The sequence below is a fragment of the Callithrix jacchus genome, chromosome 10, assembly GCF_049354715.1.
Source record: "Callithrix jacchus isolate 240 chromosome 10, calJac240_pri, whole genome shotgun sequence".
Lineage (NCBI taxonomy): Eukaryota > Metazoa > Chordata > Mammalia > Primates > Cebidae > Callithrix > Callithrix jacchus.
In genome coordinates this window covers 125500053-125510926 of record NC_133511.1, presented here as the reverse complement: position 1 = coordinate 125510926, position 10874 = coordinate 125500053, and positions in this window count along the sequence as shown.

The window sequence follows — 10874 nt, the reverse complement described above, 5'->3', positions numbered from 1 at the left end:
GGGACTATAGGCATGAGCCACCGTGCCTGGCTGTGGTGTGATCTAATTACATCCAATAAAACTAAGCCATAGGTTGTGGACGGGATAATGCGTCTCCCCAGATGCGCGCATCCTAATTTCCCACTCGTTTTACATCTGTCGGATTTTGCTTTGTGTTTTAAGACCAAGTTTATGGCCGGGCGCGGTGGCTCATGCCTGTAATCCCAGCACTTTGGGAGGCCAAGGTGGGTGGATCTCCTGAGGTCGGGAATTCAAGACAAGCCTGACTAACATGGAGAAACCAGTCTCTACTAAAAACACAAAATTAGCTGGGTGTGGTGGCGTGTGCCTGTAATCCCAGCACTTTGGGAGGCTGAAGCGGGCAAATCACAAGGTCAAGAGATCAAGACCATCCTGGCCAACATGGTGAAACACTGTCTTTACTAAAAATACAAAAATTAGCTGGGTGTGGTGGCACGTGCCTGTAATCCCAGCTACTCGGGAGGCTGGGGCAGGAGAATCACTTGAACCCGGGAGGCAGAGGTTGCAGTAAGCCGAGATAGTGCCATCACGCTCCAGCCTGGGCAACAAGAGCAAAACTCCAGCTCAAAAAACACACAGCCCAGGTTTATTAGGTAATACAGATTTAGAATTGCTCTGGCGTCCGGGTGGACTGGCCCCGTGTTAGGATGAAGTGTCTGTATTTTACTGCATACCTCTCCTCCCCTGCAGCCTCCTTCGGTTAATAGTGAACAGCACATCAGCCGCCCTCGGTCAGCGTCTGCACGGCCTGACGTTCATCCCCTTCAGCCCTTCTGTCACTTTGTATGTGCGTGTCTCTTACAAGCAGCGTACGATCAAATATAGTACTGTATTCAATGTTACGCTTTTTGTTTTTAATTGAGAATTCTGTCCATATATATATATGTTAGATGTCACCGAGGCTGGAGTGCAATGGCCCGATCTCGGCTCACTGCCACCTCTGCCTCCTGGGTTCAAGTGATTCTCCTGCCTCGGCCTGCTGAGTATCTGGAATTACAGGCACCCCCCCCCCACCACGCCCAACTATTCTGGTATTTTTAGTAAAGACGGGGTTTCACCATGTTGGCCAGGCTGGTCTCGAACGCCTGACCTCAGCCTCCCAAAGTGCCAGGATTCCAGGTGTGAGCTACCACACCTGCCCCACATTTCTAACTAATTAAGTGAATTCCGTTACACAGATGTGGGTCTGAACCTGCCGTCCACTGTCTCCGTGTCTTGCTCTCTTTAGGTGCCATTGGAATTCGCAGACGGAGTGGCAGTGCAAAGCTTCGCTGGTGGGAGACGCTGTGAAAGGAAAGGAGAGGATACGGGTTGGGCCAGGGGAGCTGCACTCAGATCCGAGAAAGGCTCCCCGCCCAGCTAGGAGCACAGGATGAAGGCCAGCAGAACAGCCCTGTGCTGGCCTGAGACAGCTGAGCTTAGCACTTCCGGGGAGCGCCAATAAGAGAGTGGCCTTGGGTCGCACTGCCTTGCTCAATCCTTGGCCTCGCTGAGTCGGGAAGGCAGACCCCGGGGGAGATGGCAGCTGCAGGCTGTCCCCTGACCACACGTCTCGCTGCTGGGCAGAGCATCCTCTCTCTAGAGAGGTCTGATTCTGCCCTTTGCTGCCACTGTCCACCCTGCTCTGCCTGGGTCCCCTTTTCCACACGTGTGGGAAGCCACCCCTTCAGGATCCTCTCTCTGTGTACTTAGAAGAGGGAAATTAATGAACAAATTGAGCCCCATTGCTGACTGCGGTCATCAGGGAACATAACGGTCCCTCTCGTCCCCTCTTCCACTTTCTGTTCTAAATTGCCCTGGAGCTCAGCTGTCTCCTGTTGGCATCAGGTGCACCTGGCGGCCGGACCCAAGCCCTCGTTCCTGAGGACAGTGAGCCCCGCTAACCACACCCTTTTGGAGCCAGAGGTGCTGTTCAGATCCATTTCCGGTCATAATTGTAAGAGGGGGTACCAAGAAGCACCTGCCCAGTCGGGTACCTGAGTCCCACATGTATTCTGCTCTGCTGCCTGCTCTCAGGCCCATACCCCTGCTGCTCAGGACCAGGCATCCCCACCAAGAGGGTGGCCCCTCTTACGGCTTGCCAAAAGGAGCCCGCAGTGCCCTGGTGGAAGCTGGGGCTCGTAGTTCTGTCCCCTGGCAAGCAGACACCCTCTTTGCAACCAGAACCGCTAACCCTGCAGAGCCAAGACTGTGGGGGTGGGCAACACAAACGGGGTGCTGGAAGTGATGCTGAGTGTGCCGCCCCCGCTTCCAGCCCTTGGCTCCCAGGCTTCGAGGGCACAGTGCTCTATGAAGGCCTCTGATTCAATGTGCCCGCGGCATCTGGGATGACGGGGCTTGTTGTTATAGGGCATTGCTTCAGCCGTCCACGAGGGAGGCCATTCCAATGCCCGGCCAGCCCGGCAGCTTCCGAACAATGAGAGGCGACAAGTAGATCCCAAGGACATAGACCTGTTCCCACATCTCCTTCACCGCGAAGTGGCTTCCCTGATCAGAAGCGATGTCGCCAGCCACTCAATGCCGATGAATTGGATGTTCCTTAAGCGCTTGGACAGTGGTGCCGGCTGAGGCCCTGGAGCCAGGAAAGTTAAACTCCCACCTGGAAGAGGTATCTATTTTTGTGCAAATCACTGGCCTTTCCAGAGTGGAAGCCAGGGCTCCAGGTGCTGTGCAGTGGCTGGCCGGTCTCCTGAGGTGCCACATTGGCAGTGGGATGCTGGTCTCCTGTTGCTGGCAGGTTGGACAGTCAGATAGGGAAGGAGCTAGACAGCTTTGGGAGGTTGTAGTCCACGCTGTTGGGCCCATGCCTGTCCTCTGTCTCGGCAGTGGCCACTCTGTCCATGTGCCTGTCTTTGTTGGATTGATGTGGCCACCAAGGCTGGCTCCCACGGGCCGGTTGAGTGATCATGTCTGCTCGGTGGTTCAGTGGCTCTCCCACGGAAGATTCTGGGGCAGCGCTGTGTGGTCCGAAGCCCTTCACATGAGTTCACTCCCACATGCTCGTCACACTCCTCCGCTCCAACCACTCCTCTCCCTGATCAATTCTTCTAGGTCCTAGACCGGCCAGCCAGGCCACTCCGCACCTTCCAGGAGTCTACCTATTCTAATCTCGGGCTCCTTCTCCCACAGAGCAAATGCACAGGTGCACCGTGTGAGCTCCAGCCATGGAGATGCCCCTACCACTGCCTTCCCAGGCCATCCTTCCAGAAGCTGTCTTGGAGTCATCGCCATTCATTTTGGTCGGCCCCTGTATACTACCCTAACCCGTCTGTGAAAGCAAGCTTCAGGGACCTTCCATAAGGGGCTCAGTGTGAGCTGAGAGAGTGGCACCGGTGCAACCATGATGGCAGATGCAGGGTCTGGCCACCTTCCTGTGCAGCCGGGTCCTCCTTAAGCCTGGTCCTGGATGTGTCGTTTCTGTGTGGCTGCTCCCACACAACTTGATGGCTTGGTGGGCCCAACAGAGCTCAGCTCATCACGGGTCTGGACAAGCTATCACTCGATGTGCCCTGGTCCAGCATTCGGTCTCTGCCAGGGCCCAAGTTGCACTCCAAGAGCTGTCCGTCAAACGGCGTGGAGCTGTCCGAGACTGACGCTGTGGCTTTGCTCCAGAACCTCAGGGACTGCACAGTGCTTCCTCGCTGGGCTTGCAGTAAGACTCACACAGCACCCTTTCCCACCACGCACTCCTCCAACATCACATCGTCTGTGAAACCGTCTGGCTCAAGCGGCAGGGCTGTCTGTGCCCCAGGCGGCATTCCCTGCAGAGCTGTGTCCTGCTCGGGGCTGCACTCAAAGCTGACAGCCCTCCATGTCACCCCGCATGTGGCACAGTGTGTCCAGGCGTGGAATGCACTGCCTCCAAAACCCAGAGACACACCAGGTGCTTCCTTCTTCATGGAAGGGACCATGTTCTCGGGACACAGCCACCATGGTGACCATAGATGAACACAGTCACCTCAGCGTTCACGCTGTGATCGAGCTCATCCGAGCAAGGCTGTCTTCAGTAGAAAACTGCGCCTGTAGCGACCCGCACACTTTGATTTTACCTGTCCTCAAACGGACTCTTTGCTCCTTATAATAGTAAAAAACAGGCTGGCCGTGGTGCCTCATTCCTGTTATACCTTTGGGGGACCAAGGCAGGCGGCTCACCTGAGGTCAGGAGTTCGAGACCAGCCTGGCCAACATGGTAAAACCCATCTCTACTAAAATTACAAAATTAGCTGGGTGTGGTGGCACGCGCCTGTAGTCCCAGCTACTTGGGAGGCTGAGGCAGGAGAATCACTTGAACCCAAGAGACAGAGGGTGCAGTGGGCAAAGATCACACCCCTGCACTCCAGCCTGGGCAACAGAACGAGACTCTGTCTCAAAAAATACCCAAACAACAACAACAATAACAAATACACCCCTGGGGGAGATTTAAGATGCCGATGAGATGTGATGCAAGAACACGTGTCTGCAGCTACTGCACACGCGCGGGGACCGCCCGAACCCGCTTCCGCATGGCTACTCGCCGGCTTGGGAATGACCACCTGAGGCTGCCATGAAGGGAGTCTCCCTAGTGAAGGAAACCATGTATACAGCGGTCCATTTCCAAGGCAAAGTGCTGCAAATCATCTCAGGTCAGCAAACTACAGAAGAAGCAGGATATACTAGGCCCCTGCTTGGACAGCCCATGCCTGCCTGTCAGTGCCCGTCTCCCTGCCCCCGCCTTCCTGCCCCTACGGCCCCGCTCTTAGTTGCCCTCACCCAAACCAAAGAAGTTTAGTCTAAGATAAAGGTTTGCTAGCCTGCAAAATAGCTCACTTTATCTGTCCTTATCAGCCTGCCCAGCTACTTAGGTCCTAAGTCAAATACTTGAAGAGCCCCTGAACTGACTGGGATTGCACTGCTTCGTGGGCTGTGACAACATGCAGCGAGACAACCTTAAATCATAAACACCTAGGCCAGGCACGGTGGCTCACGCCTGTAATCCCAGCACTTGGGGGGCCAGGGCGGGCGGATCACGAGGTCAGGAGATTGAGACCATTCTGGCTAACACGGTGAAATCCCGTCTCTACTAAAAATACTAAAAATTAGCCAGGTGTGGTGGTGGGCACCTGCAGTCCTAGCTACTCAGGAGGCTGAGGCAGGAAAATCACTTGAACCTGGGAGACGGAGGTTGTAGTGAGCCGAGATCACGCCACTGCACTCAGCCTGGGTGACAGTGATACTCCTTCTCAATCAATCAATCAACAAAAAAACCTCCTAAAGCCCCAACCTAACAACGGATAGGTGACATCTGGGAAGACTGTGACCCCACAGTACTCCCGGAGGAGGGACCTTTGCACTAGGGATAAATTGCTTGTTGAGACCATGCCGTGTGTGCCTGCCCTTCAAACATCCCATCTTACAAGACCATCATTAAGTCTCACGTTCGCTGGTCTCTGGGTCTCTCTGTCCAGTCTCTGGGTTTGCACAGGTGAGTCTGTTTCTCATGCCTAGTCCCAGTCTTCGCTGTCCCATGCTCACAAGCAGCCCACCCTGAATTCCCTCTCGGGGTGTACTGTCTATTCTCCATCTACCTTTCAGAATATTCTTTTTCTTTTGCAATAAATTACTCTATGCAGCATGCCTGTAACCCCAGCACTTTGTGAGACCAAGGCGGGTGGATCACCTGAGGTCAGGAGTTCAAAACTAGCCTGACCAACGTAGTGAAACCCCATCTTTACTAAAAATACAAAAATTAGCTGAGTGTGGTGGGTCACGCCTGTCATACCAGCTACTCAGGAGGCTGGAATTACCTCTCCTCTGCTGTGTGTCTCTTGTTTAAATTCTTTTAAACTAAGAAGACAAGAACCAAAGTCTCACAAGAACCCTCGACAATAGGAGATTCAAGATGTAGCATGTGAGACGCAGTCTTGCTCTGTCGCCCAGGCTGGAGTGTGGTGGCACAATGTCAACTCACTGAAACCTCTGCCTCCCGGGTTTGAGCAATTCTCCCACCTCAGCCTCCTGAGTAGCTGGGATTACAGGCATGCGCCATCATGCCCAACTATTTTTTGGTATTTTTAGTAGAGACAGGGTTTTGCCATGTTGGCCAGGGTGGTCTAGAACTCCTGACCTCAGGTAATCTATCAGCCTCAGCCTCCCAAAGTGCTGGGATTACAGGCATGAGCCACCACACTCAGCCAGCATGTCTGTTTATTCTACGTTTTAGAGACAGGGTCTTGCTCTGTTGCCCAGGCTGGAGTACGGTTGTGTAATCATGGCTCAATGCAGCCTGGAACCCCTGGGCTCAAATGAGCCAGCTTCAGCCTCCCAAGCAGCGGGGATGACAGATGTGCATCACCACACTTGGCTAATTTTTAAGATTTTTTGTAGACATGAGTCCCGAATTCCTGGGCTCAAGCAATCCTCCCACCTCAACCTCCAAAGTGTTGGGATGACAGGCGTGAGCCCCTGTGCTCGGCCTTTCATTTTAGAAGGCGTAGTAGACAGACATTAAGGGAACCCCATGATCCCTGCTTCCAGGTGTTCATGTCCTTGTATGATCTCCCCTCTTGATTGTGGGTGGGATTTGTATGCTCTGGTCTAAATGTTGTGTCCCCCAAAATTCAAATGTTGAAACTTGAGGGCCAATACAATAGTATTACGAGGTGGGGCCTTGGAAGGTGTTCGGGTCCTGAGGGTTCCGCCCTCGCAAATGGAACTGGTGTCCTTAGAGAACAGGTCAAAAGGCGCCCCTGCCCCTCCTGCCCCATGAACACACAGGAACGAGGCTCCATTGTGGAAGCAGAGGGCTGGCCCTCACCACACACCGGATCTGCTGGCACCTTGACCTTGGACCTCACAGCCGCAGAGCTATGAGAAATCAGTCTCCCGTTTATAAAGTACTCAGGCTAGGGGGTTTTGCTAGCAGTCTGAATGGACTAGACATCGTAATTGCTTCTAACTAGTAGAATACAGCAAATGTGATGAGTTGTCATGCCCATGATTACAGTCAGTTATAGAAGAGCTGAGCTAGAAGAGACTTTGCCTAATCAGATACCACGTCTCTGAGGCCATATCTATCTGCTCCAGCAAAGATACCGTGTCTGGTGCGACAGTGCCACCAGTGCCACTGGGCTACGGTCCCAGTAAGTCGGCTCTAAACTCTTGTTACAATTGAGGGTCATCGGGCTTCTGCAGGGCCAGACTGGAGAATTAAATGGAGACGTGACAGGAACCTGGCCATTATTTCTGCCCTCCTTTCTGCCACCCACTCACTCCTCTGTAATGCAGCGTGTTTTTCAAGTGCGGTAAAAACAAACATAACACAAAATGTACCATTTTAACCATTTTTTCAAGTTGCGGTTCAGCCGGGTGCGGTGGCTCACGCCTGTAATCCCAGCACTTTGGGAGGCCAAGGCGGGCAGATCACCTGAGGTCAGCACTTCGAGACCCGCCTGGCCAATGTGGTGAAACCCTGTTTCTACTAAAAGTACAAAAATTAGCTCGGAGGCATGCGGCTGTAATCTCAGCTACTCAGGAGGCTGAGGCAGGAGAATCACTCGAACCTGGGAGGCAGAAGTTGCACTGAGCCGAGATTGCACCACTGCACTCCAGCCTGGGGGAAAACAGCAAAACTCCATCTCAGAAAAAAAAAGTCACAGTCAGTGGTATGAAACCCCCTAATAATGTCGTATAACCACAGCAATCACCGTCTCCAGAGCTCTTGTCACCTGAAACACTTCATCTCTACACCCGCTAAGCATTAAACACGAATTCTTCGTCCCCCCGTCCCCCAGCCCCGGCACTCACCGCTCTATTTTCTGTCTCTATGGATTTGACAACTCTAGGCACTGCAAAGAAGTGGATTCCGGTGGCATTTGCCTTTCTGTGACTGGCCTATTTCCCTGAGTCTGATGTCCTCAAACTTCATCCGTGTTGTAGCATATTGTACCATTTCCTTCTTTTTAACGGCTGAATAATATTCCACGTTTTGTATACACTGTGCTTTGCTTAATCATTCGTCTATCAATAGTTGATTGTCTTCACTTTGTAGGTATTGAGGACAGTGCCGGCATATCTCACCTATAATCTGTTGGAAATAGACGCTCAGTGCCACAAAGAGAAATCAGCACTGAGACAGAGGAGCTCTCAGCAAAGCAATTTTTATTTTTACTTCCTGGACCGCAGGAAGGGTATTCTTGCTGGCCATCTTGCCACGAGAGTACAACGAACAAAGGAAAAGCAGACATATTTATTATCCCTTATGCATCTGGGGTCGTCCTTACTGCTGCGTGTCATCTCCACTGGCTGGAGCCAGATCTCACAATCTAAACTAAAACCCGATTGGCTCACAACTTAAAACTTTTCTAAACAGGTAAAAGCAATGGAGAGCTGGGACATGCGGGTGAGCAGGTTCAGCACAGATCTTGGTTGAAGTACAAGGACATCAAATGTACTACGTGCCTGGAAACGTGTCTAACAGCTACATAGGATAGGGCTGAGCAAAGAGTTATTAGCACCCTTATAATTTATTCTTTAACAAGAAAGGAAACAAGAGGAACTTTTCTACTTCCTACAAAGATCCTGCTTTTATGTTTTTTAAGACGGAGTTTCACTCTTGTTGCCCAGGCTGGAGTGCAATGGCATGATCTCGGCTCACCACACTCTCTGCCTCCTGGGTTCAAGAGATTTTCCTGTCTCGGCCTCTGGAGTAGCTGGGATTACAGGCATGCACAATGCCCGGCTAATTTTGTATTTTTAGTAGAGATGGGATTTCTCCATGTTGGTCAGGCTTGTCTCAAACTCCTGACCTCAGGTGATCCGTCCGCCTTGGCCTCCCAAAGTGCTGGGATTACAGGCGTGAGCCACCGTGCCCAGCAAGACCCCACTTTTGATTCTTTTGTGTATAGACTGGAAGTGAACTTGTTGTATTATATGGTAATTCTATTTTTAACTCTTTGAAGAACCTGTTTTCCACAGCAGCTAGACTGTTTCACACTCCCGAAGTGCACAGTGTTCCCATTTCTCCACGTCCCTGCCAACGTGTTATCTGCGTGAGTGCGCACGTGTTTATGGCAGCCATCGTAATGGAGGGGAGGTGGTAGTTCGGATTTGCATTTCGCTAATGATTAGTGATGAGCACCTTCATGTTTGTCATTTGTTTATCTTCCATGGAGAAATGTCTATTCACGCCCTTTGCCCATTTTTGAATCAGGTTCTTTGTGCTTGTCTTTCAGGAATTCTGTATTTTCTGGAATATATAGACATGTGATTTGTAAATATGTTCTCCTATTCTGTGAATTGCCTTCTTACTCTGTTGACAGTGTATTTTTAAAATTATTTGTAGAGATGGGGTCTCCCTATTTGCCCAGGCTGGTGGTCTCCAATTCCTGGACTCAAGGGATTTTCCCACTTTGGCCTCCCCAGGCGCTGACCACAGGCATGAGTCACTGCATCTGGCCTTCCGACAGTATCTTCTGAGGAACCACATTCAACACTTTCCATAAAGTCCCATTTGTCTTTTATCCTTTGTTGCCTGTGCATTTGGTGTCGTGTCCAAGAAATCACTGCCACATCCAGTGCTGTGAAGCTCCTGCCCTGTGTTTTCTTCTGAGAATTTGTTTGAGGTCTCAGATCCATTATGACTTTTGTATACAGCATTAGGTAAGGGTCAAATTCTGTTCTTTTGCATGTGGATATCCAGTTTTCCCAGTATCATTTGTTGAAAAGACTGTCCTTTCCCTACTGAGTGGTTTTGGCACCCTTGTCAAAAACCATTTGACCATAGACCATCCATGGTGCCTCATGCCTCTAATCCCAGCACTTGGAAGTCCGCGGTGGGCGGATCACTTGAGGTCAGGAGTTCAAGACCAGCCTGGTCAACATGGTGATACCCTGTCTCTACTAAAAATACTAGAGTTGTCTCTTAAGTATTTACAACTCTTCTATTTTTACTTCTAAAAATCGAAATAAAAAGAATTAGCTGGGTGCTGTGGCACATGCCTGTAATCCCAGCTACTCAGGAGGCTGAGGCAGAAGAATCACTTGAACCCAGGAAATGGAGGTTACAGTGAGCTGAGATTGTGCCACTGCACTTCAGCCTGGGCGAGACAGAGTGATATATCTCAAAAAAAAAAAAAATCATTTGACCATGTATGCCAGGGTTTATTTCTGGGCTTCTATTCTCTTTATGCCAGTACCATACTGTTTTAACTACTATAGCTTTGTAGTAAGTTGGTTTTTGTTTTTTTTTTGAGATGGAGTCTTGCTCTGTCACCAGGCTGGAGTGCAGTGGTGCAATCTTGGCTAACTGCAACCTCCACCTCCTGGGTTCAAGCGATTCTTCCACCTCAGCCTCCTGAGTAGCTAGAACCACAGGCACATGCCACTGTGCCTGGCTAATTCTTTTGTATTTTTAGTAGAGACGGAGTTTCACCATGTTGGCCAGGATGGTCTCAATCTCTTGACCTCATGATCCACCCACCTTGGCCTCCCAAAGTGCTGGGATTACAGGCATGAGCAACCGTGCCTGGCCTATAGTAAGTTTTGAAATAAGGAAGTCTGCTTTGTTCTTTTTCAAGATTGTTTGGGTTTTTAGGGTCTCTTGAGATTCCCTATTAATTTTAGAATGGATTTCCTATTTCTGTGAGAAAACACCATTGAGATTTTTGATAGGGACTGACGTCTTCCCATTCATATACATGGTTCCATTTTTTAATGTTTTAATTTCTTTCAGCAGTGTCTTGTAGTTTCTATTGTACACGTCTTTCACTTCTTTGGTTAACTCCTAAGTATTTTATTCTTTTTATGCTATTACAAAAGGTTTCTTTTGTTTGGTTTTTTTTTTGGTTTTTTTCTGTTTTGTTTTGTTTGAGACGGAG